The sequence below is a fragment of the Rhineura floridana genome, chromosome 4, assembly GCF_030035675.1.
Source record: "Rhineura floridana isolate rRhiFlo1 chromosome 4, rRhiFlo1.hap2, whole genome shotgun sequence".
Lineage (NCBI taxonomy): Eukaryota > Metazoa > Chordata > Lepidosauria > Squamata > Rhineuridae > Rhineura > Rhineura floridana.
In genome coordinates this window covers 184,023,029-184,042,625 of record NC_084483.1, presented here as the reverse complement: position 1 = coordinate 184,042,625, position 19,597 = coordinate 184,023,029, and the positions used below count along the sequence as shown (strand labels likewise).

General features: G+C 42.7%; 1 protein-coding gene across 1 annotated transcript in view; it reads right to left on the bottom strand.

Annotated features, from left to right (window-relative positions):
* The window catches only part of EPAS1 (endothelial PAS domain protein 1), a 191,575-nt gene that overhangs the window by 160,976 nt on the left and 11,002 nt on the right, over positions 1-19,597 (bottom strand). The window lies entirely within an intron of this gene.

Genomic DNA, 19,597 nt, shown 5'->3' with positions numbered 1-19,597 from the left:
TTCTACAGCCCTCCATTGGGAGAACTGTCCGTTTATTCCTACTCTCTGCTTTCTGCTTCTTAACCAATTCCTTATCCACAAGAGGACCTCTCCTCTTATTCCATGACTGCTAAGTTTCCTCAGAAGCCTTTGGTGAGGTACCTTGTCAAACGCTTTTTGAAAGTCTAAGTACACTATGTCCACTGGATCACCTCTATCTATATGCTTGTTGACACTCTCAAAGAATTCTAATAGGTTACTGAGACAGGACTTTCCCTTGCAGAAGCCATGCTGGCTCTGCTTCAGCAAGGCTTGTTCTTCTATGTGCTTAGTTAATCTAGCTTTAATAATACTTTCTACCAGTTTTCCAGGGACAGAAGTTAAGCTAACTGGCCTGTAATTTCCAGGATCCCCTCTGGATCCCTTTTTGAAGATTGGTGTTACATTTGCCACTTTCCAGTCCTCAGGCACGGAGGAGGACCCGAGGGACAAGTTACATATTTTAGTTAGCAGATCAGCAATTTCACCTTTGAGTTCTTTGAGAACTCTCGGGTGGATGCCATCCGGGCCCGGTGATTTGTCAGTTTTTATATTGTCCATTAAGCTTAGAACTTCCTCTCTCGTTACCACTATTTGTCTCAGTTCCTCAGAATCCCTTCCTGCAAATGTTAGTTCAGGTTCAGGGATCTGCCCTATATCTTCCACTGTGAAGACAGATGCAAAGAATTCATTTAGCTTCTCTGCAATCTCCTTATCGTTCTTTAGTACACCTTTGACTCCCTTATCATCCAAGGGTCCAATTGTCTCCCTAGATGGTCTCCTGCTTTGAATGTATTTATAGAATTTTTTGTTGTTGGTTTTTATGTTCTTAGCAATGTGCTCCTCAAAATCTTTTTTAGCATCCCTTATTGTCTTCTTGCATTTCTTTTGCCAGAGTTTGTGTTCTTTTTTATTTTTTATTAGTTTTATTTTTTATAGTTCCAGAGGGTGGGGGCCGCCACTGAGAATGCCCTCTCTCTAGTACCCGCCAACCTGGCTGTTTTTGTCGGTGGGATTGAGAGAAGGCCCTGAGTGGCTGATCTTGTCGGGCGGCGTAATTGGTGGCGTTGAAGGCGCTCCGTAAGATAAACTGGGCCGAGACAGTATAGGGATTTAAAGGTTAATACCAACACCTTGAATTGGGCCCGGAAAACAACTGGAAGCCAGTGTAGATCGAAAAACACTGGTGTGATGTGACAACTTGAGACAACCCCATGGTCGACATGGAGGCCATGAAGTCCCAAGCTGGAACACTAGAGGCTGCCTCAGCTTGGACATTGAAGTCACCCAGCACTATCGCTCTGGGCTCCTCCAACACTACAGCCGAGATGGCCTCCACCAGCTCAGTCAGAGAAGCTGCTGGACAGCAGGGTGGACGGTGCACCAGCAGCAACCTTAGTTTACTGTCTCCTTGGCCCGACACCAGGTGCAGGCCCTCACAGCCAGCTCCAAGACAGAGTGGTTTCCTGGTGACAGAGATGGAAGTTCTGTAGACCACAGCAACTCCCCCCCCCATCCCTGCTGGTGTTGCACCGAATATCCAGGTGGGCAAAGCTGGGTCAGATCAACTCCTCCCAGCTCACCCACCCAGGTCTCGGTAATGCACACCAAATCGGCTCCTTCATCCACGATCAAATCATGCATGAGTGTGGTCTTATTGTGTACCAATCTGGTGTTAAACAACAACACACACAGGCCAGTGGGCACAGCAGATGAGCAATGAGGAACACATCCATGAGAGGAGTGGCAGCAAGGAACAAGGAGTAAATGCCCTTGCCCTCATCTTCTATAGTAATTCACCACCTCCCCATGTCTATACTTCCCTCTACCCATGATCACTGAAATTGGGGTGACATCACCCATGTCCTTCCTTACTAAGACTCCTCCTAAATACCTGATATGGACCCAACAAGAGTCCACCAACAAAACCTACCTGAGTGAATTATCCCAGTAGGCCTCTGTGAGAATTAGGAACAGTGAAACCCACTAAATATTTTTCACCCAGGGCACATCTACTCCCCCCCTCTGTCTCACTCCCAGGGAGGGTCAGCCTTCTGCCAGTTACAGACTCTCACTCTGAAGGCATCTGGCGACTTTCTCCTATAATTCAGTTCACTGCACAGGCTCTCGCCCTGCACAGGAGCTATACATGAGCCACATGTCCTCCCCACTACCCAATCTCCTCCAGATTGGTTAGAAAAACAAAAGAAAGAAAGAAGTAGAAGAGGGTGGTGCCCTCAGGACTCCCTAAGGAACAACTCCCTTTGGTTTCGCCCCTTTGGTGGTGACCCCGCTAGCAGCAGACCCGCTGGCAGAAGACCTGCTGCCCAAGGGCAGCTGGGCTTTTATGCCTCCTGACCCAGCCAGGAACTGATGCAAGAGGCTGTGCAATTAACTGCAGCCTCTCTCTGGAGCCAGGGTCAGGCATGGGGTCCCAGTCCTTGCAGTACTTACCGGGGACTTCAGCTGTCTCAAAAGACAGCAACCCAAAGGAGCAAGCAGCAAGCACCCAGATGCTCAGGTAGTCATTCCCAGGGCAGGTCTTCTTCAGTCCCCCTAGTGCTTGCTAGGCTCCCTTCTCCCTACAATGGCCTTCTTGCCAGAAGCGAGTAGGCTAGATTAAATGTTCCCTACCGAGGCTCCCTAAACAAGTGAGAAGGAATGATCCTGCCTCTTCCGCTGGACCTGGGAACACCCTCATTTAGCTAAGATTTCTATCTTTATTTCCGATCAGAGATTTGTTTGAGTGGTATGTTCCACTCAAACATTTATTTATTTATTTATTTATTGTTTTATTTATATCCCGCCCTTCCTCCCAGCAGGAGCCCAGGGCAGCAAACATGTGGTTGATGCTTAATGTATCATGCTTAATGACATCACTAAGGCCCGCCCCTGAAATTTCAGGGTTTGGGATGCTTCTGACCTGGCAACCCTAGATGGAGACCTGTGTTTTGAACACTGTTATGGGCAGGTATTGCTGTCAACAAATAAATATAAAATTTCCAAATCACACACACAAACAGCCCCCTCAGAACAGCAAGAACATGTGCTACTATTTTGGTTATTTAAAGAAGGTGGTGAGAAGGGTCCCTTTGTGATTAGCAACAACAACAAAATTGTATGGGAAACAAATGTTCACTAGGCACCAGGATTACATTTCCATATAGTCCTTTGCTAATTTCTCCCCCACCCCCTCTCTGGTTCATACATGCCCACATTAAAGAAAAACACTGTGGCGGTTGTGACTTCTTATTTCTAACACACTTAATGCTTCCCATTGTGCAACAGCTCAGGGCAACATGGAAAAACAATAGATGGGTTTATATGAATTCAAATAACACTCTTTATTAATGACAGCAAGAACACTCTCTTGCAAACACTTTGGAGAGCCAATGACAACAACAAAAGAAAAAGAAATTTTGTAGTAATATAACAATTAAAATGCTAAAATATTAATTGGAACTTATTAATGCTGCCAAACCAAGAATATCCTAACACTGGGTTCATTCAACTAAGACCTACTCAGAACAGACCCATAGAACCTTATCCATGTCTAGGAACTTCAATGGGTCTACTCTGAGTAGGATACCATCCATTTTTGCTAACTAAAACAAACACATACAAAATATTTAACACAAAATTCTGGTTCTTAAGCAGCCTCTTGCCTCACCCCTGGAAAGTAAGAGTCATTTCCAAGTTACAATGCAAGGCAAGTAGATTACTTGCTTATTTGTTTGAGGTATTGCCACCCATTTTTTGCCAATAAAAAGTCTCAAGGTGGGTTACAGTAAAATAATTAATAAGTTTAATGTGATAGATGCATAACAAAGTTTATTTTGGAAAATGGTTGTTCAAGCAACATTGAGGAGGGCTAGTGTTGTGGAAAACCACCCAGAGAAGATCTGTTGAAATTAATGGCTATGACAAACTTACACCCATTAATTTCAATGGGCATACTCTGAGTAGGACTTAGTTGAATACAACCCATTGCCTTTTATTAACATTATCTATAGATCCTCACTTGTCTTCCCAATGATATACAAGATACAGTCTCTAGAAAGAAACATAAGGTAGTATTGAATGCATGTAGGGTTGCTACACTAGTTTGTGCTCACCATTGGCAGAGTTTGGAAGTAATTAGTTAGGAATTAGTTACTTGTAATTTATTACTTTTTGAGGAATGTGGATAATTTCTTTACATTTTGATTGAAACAGAACAAGGAGTAATTTTATTACTTTTGAGGTGTAATTGTAATGTTTCCAGCACTACCTTTGAGCATCGCTGGGGGGGGGGAGCATTGGAAACATAAGGAGATCATTTTTTTCACCTTCCCTCATATCAAAGGTTGTGGGATACCCTTTTATTGGAAAAACTGCCTGCACACTGTAAAAAGCAACAAATGCACTAGATCATGTTAATGAAATATAGAGTAGCTGTGTATATAAAGAACTCTGTCATTTGATCACAACAATTTGAATGGTGAAACCTGGTATAAAAGTTAATATTATGTGCATAGCATATGTATTTTATCCAGAGCTTGGAAAAGTTACTTTTTTGAACTACAACTCCCATCAGCCCCACCCAGCATGGCCACTGGGTTGGGCTGATGGGAGTTGTAGTTCAAAAAAGTAACTTTTCCAAGCTCTCATATAGAAATGGGCATTTATATTATGGGCTATTTATTTTAACATTTGTATGTTCTGATACTTGCATCTATTTTTTTAAAAAAAATCAATTGTAGAAAAATAATAAAACATCAGGAAAAGCAGTAGATGAAAATTGGAAATAGTTAGATTAAAAACAACATAAAACCAGCAGATAAAAGTTGTCAAGTTGCCACTAAAGGACACACAAGAATAGGACATTTTGCCTGGCACCTAAAAGGCACTTGGCAAACATGCATGGTAAGAGAAAGTTGCACAATTTGTGAGTTACCACAGTACCACTCAACAGGACTCCTCTCTAGTCATAACCTGCCTAATGCCTTTCTCTGCCACATTCTCCTTTCAGGCATCAATGTTCCACAAATGACCAATGAGGTATGTATATACAGGCAGATTACCTTAAAAAAAACATATTTGAGGCCTGATATGCAAGTCTAAAATCTATTGGTTTGAGGCTGCACACACACTATGCCTCTAAAGCACATTCCAAACACATTCCACCCCCCACCAAGAAATCCAGGGAACTGCAGTTTACAGAGCTACAATTCCCAGCATCCTCAAACTATAGTTCCCATGATTCTTTGGAGGTCTGCTTTGAATCTACTTTAACAGTATAGTGTGCATGCAGTAGAACAAAAAGTGGAGTAGACCATTATATATGTAAATGGACAAATAGTCTTCACACCACCAGCTTGGATGGCTTTAAAAGAAGATTAGACAAATTCATGGAGGACAGGGCTATCAATGGCTACTAGCCATGATGGCTGTGCTCTGCCACCCTAGTCAGAGGCAGCATGCTTCTGGAAACCAGTTGCCGGAAGCCTCAGGAGGGGAGAGTGTTCTTGCACTCGGGTCCTGCTTGCGGGCTTCCCCCAGGCACCTGGTTGGCCACTGTGAGAACAGGATGCTGGACTAGATGGGCCACTGGCCTGATCCAGCAGGCTCTTCTTATGTTCTTATGTTCACAGGAGAATATAAGGAGCGCCTTGGTAAACTGTACCTGTAATTGAACAAATAATATATTCTTCCCCCAGGCCTCTGTTTTCTCCCTCTGTTGTCTCCCTGTGTCTGCTTTAGACAGTGAACTCTTTGCAGTAGGGACCTGTCATTTTAAAGGAACCTGTTCTATGTAAAAGCACCATGTACCTCAATGGTGCTAAATAAACTAATCCAGTCCACCACCATTTTGTTTCCACCAGCAGCCAGATTTTTATTTCTTTAAAATGTTATATCCCCTGCAATAAGCAAAATTAATAGGCAGCACAATTCATATAAACATATACCTTTTCATGCAACCAGCTTCACTAATAAGTATTAAACATATACCAACCCATTGGGGAAAAAATGCCAGGCAAATTACCTGCACGTACCTATGCCACAGGGTGGCTGGTATGGCTCAGAGAAGCAACTGAACTACAGAAAGACTATTCATACAAGAACTTTTACCATAATGCTAAATGAAGGCATGTGCTTACCAAGCACTTTCCAGCTCTTAGCCTGTGGCATACTGTGATCTCTATTAAGCACTGGGTGTGTTTCAAAACAGTGAAGGAGATTTGACTAGATGATATCCCAGGTCCTCCTAGCCTCACAAGTCTGTAAGTGTACTTAGAAGACTGTAAAATCTTAATTGCAGTGGTAGGAGATCATATAAAGACGTGGGCAGCACATGGCACCCAAGTGTATGGAACTGGATTTTGTTGAATATTATAAACACCTGTGTTAATTACTTAATTGTACTTATAGCCCACCTTTCACTAAATGGCCCCAGGGTAGGTTACAAAAAAGTCATACTTAAAAACATTAAAGTCATAAAATAAAACCACAAAAATAGCAATGATAGAACAACAGAACAGCAAGCAGCACAGAACAATGAAAGAGGAGGGAAGACATCTTGTCATATGACAGCCTGGGTAAAGAGGTGTGTCTCTTGACCAATCACTGAAAAGCATAACATTTAAAAAAAAAAACATTTATTTGAACCATTTTAAAATCACTCAGTTAAAAAAGTTTAAAAGACTGGAAATCATAATACTACTGTATCATAAAATCATAATCTAACTAAGAGCCACAGTAACAAAAACAAAAGTCCATAGTTGAAGCCTTCCAAAAACACAGTCTTCTAAAAACTAGCACGGCAGTAAAACTAATATCATTGCACATTGAGAATATGTAAATATATTTCCCCTTTCTATGGTATCCCATATGTAAGAGGGATCCAAAACCGATCAACAGACCAACCTGCCATCCAGCAGGGCCTGCCCTACCAGTAGGCAGATTGAGGCAGTCACTTCAGGTGGCACATGGTGGGGGGACGGCAGCAACAGCCTGCCTAGTCATTCCTCCTGAGCCCCCTGGTCATACCTGTCTGTTGGACAGCAGAGCTGTATAAGTCCCACTGCCTGTCATGCACCCACTAAGCTACTGGGACCCCCTTAGCAGTAGAGGATGCTACCCATTGCCAGAGCTGAAGGAAGGTTCCATTACTAGTCCAATAGGCTTCTGTACATTGAATTGGGGAGGCACCTTTTTGTCCTTTGCCTCAGGCAGCAAAATGTCTTGAGCTAGCCCTGCCATTGGGATTTTGAAAACTGTGTATACAGGTATCATTATACCTGGACACTGATCTTTGGACTTTTGACTTCCCCCCAACACCATGTTTTTAATTGGTGCGTGTTAAATGCGTTTGATAGATTTTTTTATACAGCCAAGTTGAGTTTTGTAATATTCTGCCACTGTGACACCGATTGCCACTTCTGTAATGGCCCCTTTTTCATTACTCCCTCCCCTTCCTTTTCAGCTGCTTTTTGTCTACCAGTATAATCACGATGTCCACCAACTATATTTTGACATCATTCATGCCACCAAAATTGGGTGGGTGGGAGCAATTTCCTGTGCAAACTGAGGTATATTAATAATTAGCTGTGACTGAAAACATGGTCCAAAAATACTAGCGTAGAATATACCTATAAAGTTAAAGAAAGCTAAATTTTGAGTTGGCATCAAGGGCTTTGCATTTTTCAGCCAGTGTAAATAAAAATAATAGTATTTTCAATGCACCTCCAGGATCTTCAAAATACTGCAAAGAAGAATGGGATTGGTAACATCAAAGGTTTGCTTCCATGGAGGGTAATCTAATTGTGAATACACATGGCTAGGAGATTTATTGATAATGTTATCTGAAGGTGGGATATTTCAAGGATCAGCCTGTGATTTTCTGTACAAAATGAGAGTGAAAATAAGCAGCATGTTATTTAAAATTAAAAGTGTAGTGAACATGTGCCACTTACTGCTACCATTATGTACATCTAACTTAATCACAGCAAAATCAAATTCAAGCCATCTTGCTTAACTGTAACAAAATTACACTTACGGAAGCTACTTCAGAACCTCTTAAAAATATGACCTTCAGACTTGCTTTTATCTCAGGCAGCCAATGTTTGTCGAGACACCAAGTGCACAAATTGTATATTCTAGAACACTTACAACTGAAGTACTATTGAGTCCATTTATGTAAAAATCCTCATGTTCATTGAATTGGATGGCCTTTTACTTTTGCACACATATATTTGGCTGTTTAGGCACTTGTGTATTGACGTACAGGCAAAGGCTTTGTGCTCTTATGAGAATGGGTGTAACTCATGGCTGGATTAATCATGATGTTAGGTAAGCTCCAGAGCACATTCCCATTCCAAACTAGGACTGCAGAACAAACAAGTAACAGGTTCCCAACAGGCACTCATAGTGATCTTTACATGGGTCTCATCTGAAATACCCTGCAGTTCAGAACACCACAGCTGCTCTTGCCTAACCAGAGGAGCAGTGGCCATGTTCCCAATGCCAATAAAATCAGGTAATGCTTAGCCACCGTGAGTTGCTTGTACATAAAATATCGTGGCTGGGATGAAATTGAATATGAAACCATGGTTTGTCTAGTTAAAACTATGGTTTGTTTTAATATCTGAACCCATGCCTGCCCATAAGCAAGAACTTGTTTGGGGCTGACAAACCAAGATCTGCAACTACAGTTTGTATAACTGTCATTTGCCATTATGACTAAACTCATAGACCATTGACAAACCACACTTAGGGTCTTTACTCAAGAGTTTGTTATACTGTGGAAATGAGAGTGAGTTTATTAACATATGAAATTGTGTCCTGAGCAAATTGGAAACCAAAACAGACAAAATAGCACAAAACCACAGTTTGCCTGTCATACATATGAAAGCCCTGACTATGGTTTTGTTTTTTTGTGAAACCATGGGTCATGGCAACCATAGCATTGTCTGCTTGCAGCAAACAATAATAAGCCAAGATACAAATGTATCTGAATGCAATGCAAAAGTCTCTCATTAACCATCATTTTCCATTTTGTGTAAACTATGGTTACCAGCTTCAAAACCATCTTGCAGTTTCTCAGTTTGTGCCCCATTTCATCTATTTTTAAATATATATTTGTATCCCCCTTCAACAAACTCAGGACATCAAACCTAGGAATATCCTTTAAAAAATCTCACAACCCTACAGCCTTTTCCATCCTTTGGGTCCCCAAATGTTGCTGGACTACAGTTCCCATAATTCCTGACCGTTGGCCATGCTAGCTGGGGCTGATGGGAGTTGTAGTCCAGCAACATCTGGGGACTCACATTGGGAAAGGCTGATGTTCCAAGCTGAAAGATCAAATGACTGGGTCAAAGAGCCTCGTGTTTTAGCAGCAGCTGGGTTTTCCAGTCCAAGGAAGACAGACTCCATCACACTGACTTTCATACCATTGGCTTTTTCCACAAGTTGGTTGAATGCATTTTCTAGCAGCCTAATGTGTCATGCTGCTAGTAAGTCTGTACATTTTAGCTTCAGCTTCTTCCACTTTACTAGCAAGCAGAATGCATGCTCAGTTCTGAATCTGTCTTATATCACCATGCTGCAGGATGTGGGTGGTACTTAGCAGAGAAAGTGGGTGGGATTACACTGACACCAGGGTGGAAATAAGTAACACTCAGCTCAGCCAAAGTTACCCATTGTATCTAAAAGATTTTGGAGTAAACTATACCATATAGCTGTGCTTCCCTCCCCCTTGCTCACAAGTAGTGACAATAGATATTTTGCTCACAAGATACAGTTACAAGAGATATTCTGTTTACAAATGACAACTTACAAGTGATATTTTCCAGATAGTAAACAACCATCTTAAATCAGTTCATGTCCCCTGTTTCACATCATGCTTGTAGCTGTTTGCACCATAAAAGTGGAAAAATATTTTTCATCAGTGGTTTGCTCCAGTATTACCTACGGTTAACATTCACAATTTACTACAGGAATGAGGAACCTGTGACCCTCCAGATGCTGCTGAATTACATCTCCCACCATGGGCCATGTTGGTTAGGGCTGATGAGAGTTGGAGTCCAACATTATCTGGAGAGCAACAGATCTTTCCCCCACCCCCAATTTATTAGCTAAAAAGAAATTTCAAAATGACTTTTAACAGTTGCATTGCCAGACACATCAGTATGCCAGCTCTAGAATACCTTAAGCCACACCCACATGATTCATCTGTCGGTTCAGAATCCTCAGTTTCAGGACAAACAAAAAAACCTCTGGAATCCAAACTTTTCATTAAAAAAATGCAAAACTTAATACCCAAGAAGACAAGACAGATAACGTTAAAACTCACTTTTGGAGACCAGCAGTCAAAGAAATGACAGATAAGAAGGAAATTAGTCTCAAGGTCTGATTTGCACCTTGCATTTTCCATCCATGCAAAGAGTCTCAGATACGCCAGCCCACATGGAAAAATGTGTAAACTGGAAAAATGCTTGCATGATCATGGGTAGTAGAATAATAGCAGATGTTGAAGAGGAGGAGCTCCTCATAATAGCCACTATAGCCACACCGCAAGCAGAGCCCACAGCTGTGTTGATCCATTATCACACACACACACACCAGCAGTTCACAACCTAATGCTCAATTTTATTAGGATCAACATGACTGCAATCCTACCCTATGCATAGTTTCCTAGGACTAAGCAGTCTCCACTGAACTCAGCGGTGCTCATATCTGGCTGCATATGATCAACTTGTAAAGCATACTGTATTTTAAACAAAAGATCTCCAGCCACCTAAAATGCATTTTAGCTTGTAATTAGAAATGCACACAATCTTGCATATAAGTGTAACAATTATAAACTGTTAGCATGAAGGAGGTATCAAATAAAAGAAGTATCCAGCCTCTGTTTCATTATTTTCCTCATTATCCAGCTTCCTCTATGTTAATATGTTGAAAAAAACTTGAAAGGCTCATTATCATCACATTCACTTTCCAGAGAAAGAATAGTCCATCAATTGCCCTGACACTCCAGCAAATGATGCCATTGCTCCTATTCTGAAAACAGTTCTGGAGCTGTTTCCCCTCTACTATATCACAGCTCATGGAAGTGCTATGACTTATATCCATAATTGCCGAGCTCACACAATATGTTTTCACACACATAGGCGTGCCCATGAATGTGCAGAGACTGGTTTATCTATGCTTATTCACCACTTGATGACTACAATATCTGGTGATATAATAGGCAATACATATCACCAGATATTTATGGAAAAATAGGCATAATAAAGGTGAAATTTTAAAAGCCAGTTTCATAATTGGGTCCTTTTTTGGCCAAAACATGGTGAACAAAGCATTTTGATCCTGACTTTTAAGCAGTAAGGGTCTGCAAGGTGGCTAACAATATGAAATAAGAATTAAAATAAGATCAATCAATTATAAAACAATCAAATATAGCAGTGAACAATAATCAATAGACAATAAATACACAAGCAATGGGGCAGGGGGGAGTGGAAGCATCAAACAATGACTATACACTGAATTAGATTGAAAGCTCTCTAAAACAGTGCTTGTGTTTGGATGTCATAAGCCATGGTTTAGCGTGCTGGAAAGAAGCCTCAGATTCCTCTGTTGATGCTTCATCTGCCTCAGCCATAAGAAGACTGGAAACATTTGTTTCCCTTTTTTTAAATTAATCACAATATACGATGAAACGGTGGTTAGTCTTAACTATGGTCTGGTGAAACAAGCCAACTTTAGAACCTATGGACTGATGTTCATTTGCTTCTAAAAGTTAAGATTAAAAAGTTTGTTACATTTAGATACAACAACAAGCTGCAGTTCATAAAAAATGGAAGCAAAAGTTTCTGAATTCCTCCTTGCGCTATGCCGGAGGAAAGGGGGAGGGAGAGTGCACAAGCCTGAATCTTGCTGTGGCTCATCCCACCACTATAAACCAGGGGTGGGGATCTTCTCTTAGTCCAAGGGCCATATTACCTTCTGGGCAACCTCCCAAGAACCACATGCCAATGGTGGATGGGGTCAGAGCAACAAATGTAAATGTCACCTTAGTGCTGTAGGCTAGTTTCGTCACAGACCCCTCTCTGTCCTCCATCCAGACAAGCAAGAGGCATTATCAAAGTTCAAGGATACATTTCAGACTGGCAAAAACACCCAGAATGCAAAGCAGGGCCAGGGAGGGTTGTGGCCTGAGAAGGAGGAAGTATGCTGGGAGAGTCCCAAGGGCCAGATGGAGAGGCTGGAGGACTGCATTTGGCCCCAGACTCCAAGTTCCCTGCCCCTGCTATAAAGCCTGGTTTATCGGGACATCTGAATGCAGCCAACAGGTCTGGCCCCAGGCATGTCGGGCCCTTGAGCACCACCCTGCCTCAGGCCCCAGTGCTCCCCTTCTGTGATTCGTGGCAGGATTGCTACCATGGATAGCAGAGCAGGAGCTTCAGAGCCCCCGCCATTCCCTCACTCAACCTACCTTTCTCGGCTTTGTTTTGCAGCTGAGCGTGCAGGGCTACCCTTAACCAAGATGGTGGCCAAGACTTCCCTAAGGTGCTGAAGCCTCTGCTGCCATCTTGGCTGATGGCAGGGATGCACGTGGGTTGCACGCATCGGTGCCATCATGCAACATGGCAGCAGAGGCTTCAGCCCCTTAGGGAACCTCAGCAGCCATCTTGGTTAAGGGCAGCCCTGTGCACACTGTGTGCACAGCTGCAAAACACAGCTGAGAAAGATAGGTTGAATGAGGGAATGGTGGGGGCTCCAAAGCTCCTGCTCTGCGATTCGCGGCAGTGATCCTGCCACGAATCGCTGAAGGGGAGCGGAAGGGCCCCTGTAGCCCCAGGGGCCCTCGGCTAGGGCCCCACCTGGCCACCCTTTGAAGCCCGCCCTGGCAGCGAACACTATCTTACCTTGGCACTCACACTCACTGGATCGTTACCTTGTAGTGGTAAGTGGGCTTGTGTGTTCCATTGAACCCTGTGAGCAAGGCAGTCACGAGTGATGTACTCCCAGCAGGGTCACCCATGGCGGTAAGGTCAAAGGACAGGAACCAGACAAAGAATGATCCAAGAATGTCCTCAATGGCAGAACAGGCAGAGGATAGCTACATGTATGTTACTATGGCTGTGAAGGCAGATGAAGGCTGCAGCAGATAAAAGACTCCCAATCATCGTGGTATCCATGCCTTTGGACCAAAGCCTTTTTCTGTCAAGATTGTGCGTTGCTCGTTGTGCCCCAATCTCCCCATATAAAATAAATTCACGCACAGGCATCTTCCAACCAAAACAAAACAAAAGTCCCATGGTGATCGGCCAATGGCGACGGGAGCAGGACTGTGAAATCGGGAAGCCCCTAGTCATGGACCGGCACATGGGCAGTGGATACAGATTCAGTCGTCCTGGCTCAAGGACCTGGGCAGTTGAGTAGTTCGGCAGCTATATCCATGACTGAGCAGTTCCATTCAGAATCCACTCTGCTCACCCCATATGGGGAGGGGACTAGAAAAGGTGCCCTAAACATAGTCTGCCTCATCTCTCCCTGACTGGATTACTGCGTCCAGTGGGGTCACCACTTAGTGGTCTCAAAAGACAATTGAATTTTGGAACATGGAATATATGGGCATTGCTGGACAACGCAGATAGTGAACGTCCTGGATGCAAGACTGCCATCATTGCGAGGGAGTTGAGACATTTTAATATTGACATAGCAGCACTCCAAGAAACTCAAACAGCAGGAGGACAACTGAAGGAAGAAAAAGGAGGTTATACCTTCTAGTGGAAATATCTGCCTGAAGAAGGACGAATACATGGAGTAAGCTTTGCTATTAAAGACAATCTTGTGAAGCTCTTGTCATAAGTTCCTATTGGCATTAATGAACAGCTCTCAACTCTCTGGTTAGAACTCACCACAAACCAGCAGGCAAGTATAGTAAGTGCTTATGCACTAACATTAGATGCTGATGAAGACATCAAAGAAATTTTTTATACCCAGCTGGGTATAAAAGATACCTAAGGAGGATAAAATTCTGCAAATTACTTGGGAATATAGACAGACTAATGTTAGCGTTTTGGAAGAAGCGAAGAAGCAAAAACTACCAGTGTTGAAACAATGATCCTTCAACATCAACTTCGCTGGACCGGCCATGTAGTTTGAATGCCCGATTGCCTGATTACCGTCTTCCAAAGCAGCTACTTTACTCCCAACTTAAGGATGGAAAATAGAGTATCGATGGACAGCAAAAGAGGTTTAAAGATGTTCTTAAGGATAATCGAAAAAAATGTAACATGAGCATTGAGAACTGGGAAGTTATGGCCCATGAGTGTCCCAATTGGAGGTCAGCTATTATCAAAGGTGCTATGGACTTTGGGGAAGCACGAGTACAAGGCGAAAGGGACAAACGAGCTAAGCAGAAGGCACGTCAAGCAAATCCTCATCGCAGCTGTCTTCCATCTGGAAACCTATGTCCTCACTGTGGGAGGCTGTTTGGATCTAGGATTGGCCTTCACAGTCAATTACGGGACCACCGTTAAATACCTTATCTTGGAAGACAATCTTACTCAGTCACGAGTGATCGCTAATGAAATTACCTTGGCACTTGAATCTTAATCATTGGGAGCCAAACAAATCCACATCCTCAGCACCAGCACTGCATAGGCCTTGGCTAATGTAGATACTTGCTGCACATCAGACAGTGCATGGGCTTTACTGACAACCAGAGTGAATAGGTAGGCTCATGGGAGGTGGTTCTTAATATGCTGTGACTTCAGATCAAATACAAAACTTTGGTAACACCAGATGTCACTTGAAACCCACTGCTTTTTGGTGGAGTAAGTTCACGCATTTGGTTGCCAGTCATCAAGTGTTTGGGAATGTGCGCAACTGCCTCATACTAAGTTTGGCCATGGATCCACCTTGCTCAGTATTACATGCACAGACAGGCACTGGCTCTCCGGGGTTTCAGGTAGGGATCTTTCCTGTCTTGGTGGATTGAAACTGGGACCTTTTGCATGTGAAGCATGTGCTGTGTCACTGAGCTATACAGCCCTCCCCCTAATTATTGTTTATTCTCACAAAAATCAAGAGCTACGATATAAAGCAGTACATATGCATATGTAAAGCAACTCTATCCCTGAAATTACTTAGACCTTTGGGGGCAGGGAGGGAGTACTACACGAACCAGATCCAAGTCTAGCGATGTGTCTAAGATGACATCAAATATCGATCAAAGCAAAGAGGAACTAACATAGACTGAAGATGTAGAGGAAAAAGCAGCACAATTTGCCCTGCTCTATAAAGATGAATTTAACTCTGAGAATTGTCCTCTTTCTTTTATAGATTGTTACACTGAGAGGATTAAAGAAAGCAGATGCCTGCCATACGTCTGATAGCATCCCCTTGCTTTTACAGCAGTAAGCTCCTCTCACTTTGAATCATAGAGTGATGCTACTGTTCAGTACAACAACCCCTTTTGCAGTATAGGCGCAGTTATGGCAGGGAACACTCACACTTAAACAGAACCGAGGGGCTGGCAGTGATCATACAAGTTAAAAAAAAGACCACAGGGACTACATATACATCTGTTACGCACCTATATTTAGGTTTGTAAATACTAATTTCCCTACTCACATGTGGCAAGTCTTACATAAAGGCAAGAATTACATGTAGGCAAACAAGCATGGATATTTTTTTGTAAATCTGAAGAGGCCTTTTCTACTTTCAGACTATTGATTTGACAAAAATGGCTTACATGTGTGCAGAAAGAGAGTATAGGGCCTGAATTGGCCTTAAAGTAGGGATGAGGAACCAATGGTCAATGCCCAAGGATGATGGGAGTTATTTCCCATCAGTAGGTTCCCTCTCCCTGCCTTACAGTCAACACAAGTGTAAGATATGTAATATAAGCACAGATAAATAGCAATATAAATAGAGATAAGTTGTATATAAGTAAAGAGATTCAGTATATAGCATGCTATTATATATTAGAGGGTGGCCTCTCAGATATTACTGAACTACACTTCCCATCATCCCTGAGCACTGGCTATGCTCACTGGGGCTGATGAGCTGGAGTCCAACTACATCTGATTAGCCACCCTGCTCAGAAACCACGCCTAAGGGATGCAGCTCTTTCTGTAAACGGTCTTCCCCCTTACCTCCATTTTCTGCCCCTCCCTTCTTGTCTACACACCTTTGCCAACATTTGGATGGTAACTCCATGAGGCAAGGACAAGTCTGTGCTACAGAAATCATCCTCATCCTTCTTCCCCTCCCCTCCTCACCCAGGTATATGCAAGATTATTTTCTGAACAGTTTATGGCACATGTATCAATACACTCATAAGAACATAAGAAGAGCCCGCTGCATCAGGCCAATGGCCCATCTATTCCAGCATCCTGTTCTCACAGTGGTCAACCAGGTGCCCATGGGAAGCCTGCAAGGAGGGCCTGAGTACAAGAGCACTCTCTCCTTTTGTGGCTTCCAGCAATTGGTATTCGGAAGCATACTGTCTCCAATTGTTGGAGGCAGAGCACAGCCATCATGTCTAGCAGCCATTGATAGCTGGATTCTCCATGAATTTGTCTAATACCCTTTTAAAGCCATCCAAGTTGGAGGCCATCGCTGCCTCTCAACAATGAGCAGCTGAGGCTGCAATCCTATTACACATAGTGGAAGCTGATTGGGGCAAAGTCCTCCCAGGAAGAATTTCAAGAAATGTCATTTTTAACGCACACACACACACACCAAAGCCACACACCATTTCCTGTCTCACAGTCACTTTATACATCTATGAATGTCCAGGGGCATGGGGAGGCATTTCTGTCAGTTTCCTGTTCTCTGGCCAATCAGGTCTCTGGACTACTCAGCCAATCCATTTCCAAAAATATAACTATGGCTAAGAGGCTTTCCCATGTGCCTCTAAGCACAAAAAAAGCCATGTGAACTGGGTGGGGGGAGGCTGCTAGTTCCTATCGGGAAAGCTTCCATTCCATCTGTTGTTATAAGGAATATCCAGCTCAGCCAGCATAGCAAATTGAGGAGTCAGAGAGATTAGAGAGGTCTGCTTCAAGAGCAGCCGGATGTGATAGCCTTAGCCTATATCAGAACCATACACTGGTTCTAAGCATGCTCAGAGCTGTTTCCTTGCAGGCCATGCCTCAAAACACATTCTTTGTAGCTAGCCAGCAGAAGGGCGTGGTTGCTAGTTTGAGCAGCTTGATTTAAAAAAAAAGTTAAAAGAGAGGAATGGTGGACAGAATATGCGAATATCTTTATATTGTTGCATGCCACCCCAATCTCTGAGCGGGTTTGGTTTCCTTGGAAAGAATGCCAGTGGAGACTGTGGTGTCTTTAAGGAAATAATGGCTTTTATTTACACACAATCCAACCTGAGCTTAAGATGAAGAGGTTCACAGCAATATCAGATCTTGCTCCCCATTGCCCATAGCTTTTTGGGGGGTCCAGAGAACAAGAAAGCTTTCTGTCTGTCTCTAGTTCCCAGCTTCTCCAGACTAGACTAAAAACACAAGACACTTCTTGGCTCCAGGAAGGGGGGGGCGGAGGGCCCCTCTCCTAAAAAGAGTTCCAATAGTCACAGGATGTCTCCTGGCCACAACCCTTTGGATATGCAGAATGACCACTCAATAAGCCATTAACTCACAGCTAACTTGCCTAAACTATCAGTTTATGCAAAGAAGACTGGTTTGACCAGTAGAGGAGGTTTCTTCCTTTGCAGATCCAAAATCAGAGGCTAGCAAGGGGATTCATAGAAATCATCCATCTCACCCCCCAAAATCCAACAACAGTATAATATATATATTTCACTTAATCATTTATATTTATTTATGTGAATGGGGAAAGGATTGGGAGGAGAAATGGTGGGTGGCTTCTCTGTGTATTGCAACTTTCAACACTTGTATGTTACTGAAACTGTAGCATTCGTGTGGGTCTCTACGTTTCAGAGAAGTAATGAGGTTTTGTGTTCTATTAAACTTTAGTTTTTTTTAAAAAAAGTGCTCTATATGCCCACTTCAGTTTGGAACTGCAGGTATAAGTGTGTGCAAGCCTTATAGAGATGAGAGAATTGTGGAGATTTTGCATTCTTTTTTTCCTTCAGGTTTAAAAAATACTCTGTGTGTGTGGGTGTGTACATGGGTTTGGCTACTGTTAGAACAGGATGCTGGACTAGATGGGCCTGTGGCCTGATCCAGCAGACTCTTCTACTGTGGTGATTATAAGATGTACTTATGCAAAGGATACATGTTGTGGAATCACCTTATTAAATACAAACAGAGGTTCCTCATTGGTGAGACAGGGGCACTCTGTGCATGCTAATGCCATTTATTTCTGAGGCTTATAGTTCCTAACCATGTCTCCTTTGCTCAGGCAGTGAGAAGAGGATGTGGTTTGTGAGGAGGAGTTGGTGGTAGTGCTTATAGTTAAATAGGGTTGCCAGGTTCAATCCCTGAGACTGATCCTGTACCTTTAGGAGAAGAGAAAGTCAGCCAAGTGCAGGTGTTCTTGCCACCCTGTAATGGGAAAAACCACAAGGCAGAATTCTCCCTCCTGCCTGCACAACTTTTAAAGATGCAAAAGACCTTGTGGTTGCCAGGCCCGGCCTCAGTCTCAGGGATTGAACCTGGCAACCCTATTAAACCCCTTATACTCTGAATAGGTAGAATATTGCCTGCACATTTTCCTTCTAAGAAAGCCAGTTGGCAAGAATCTCCTTGTCTTTATACCTTTAAAAATAAGTACACCAGAGGATCCAAGGTAAAAATCCAGTTTATAAACAGGAATTAAAGAATAGTCAAGTAGCCCTTTAGAAGCTAGCCAATATAATATTCCATAAACTTTTCTGGATTACCAAGAATTATGCATCTAATGATGTGGACTTTAGCCCCCAAAAGCGTACACCATAATAAATTGTTCTTTTTGTTGTTTTGCTAAAGATACACTATGATCTACTTTACAGGGTTGTTGTGAGGATAAAAAGACTACAAAACCCTTTGGCAAACTTAAAATATTATTACAAAAAGTAGGATGGCACAGAGGATAGTTCAAAGGAGAACTCCATGTACAGAGCTTTTATGTAGAACAAGATCATAGATTGCACCCTGCCTGCACATCCAACCCAGGGAAGCTTATCTAGCTAGCCTCACATTGGATTTGCCAAGGATCTACATGTAAAGTCTAGTGTTTGTAGGTTTGAATATCCTAGCTGTGTTACAGATAATTTTCTGTGATTTTTAGGTTAAGCTTTTTTCATTATTCCAAATTTGGGTCCCCTCCTCCAATTCAAAATAGGGAGCAGGCAGGCTGGAGAGAAACTTTTTATTTTGTTCATTCCTTATTTATCAGTATTTTGTTTGCATCCATTCAACCTCCTATAAGCAGCTCAAGGTGGCATTCATGCATCTCCATATTATCCTCATAATAACCCTGTGAGGTAGGTTAGGCGGAGAGTCAGTGACTGGCCAAGGTCACACAGTGAGTTTCAGGGCTCATTCATGATTTTAACTGTAATCTCCAAATCCTAGTCCATTTAATTTCTCTGCATTTTATTCCACATTCTGGAAAAAAT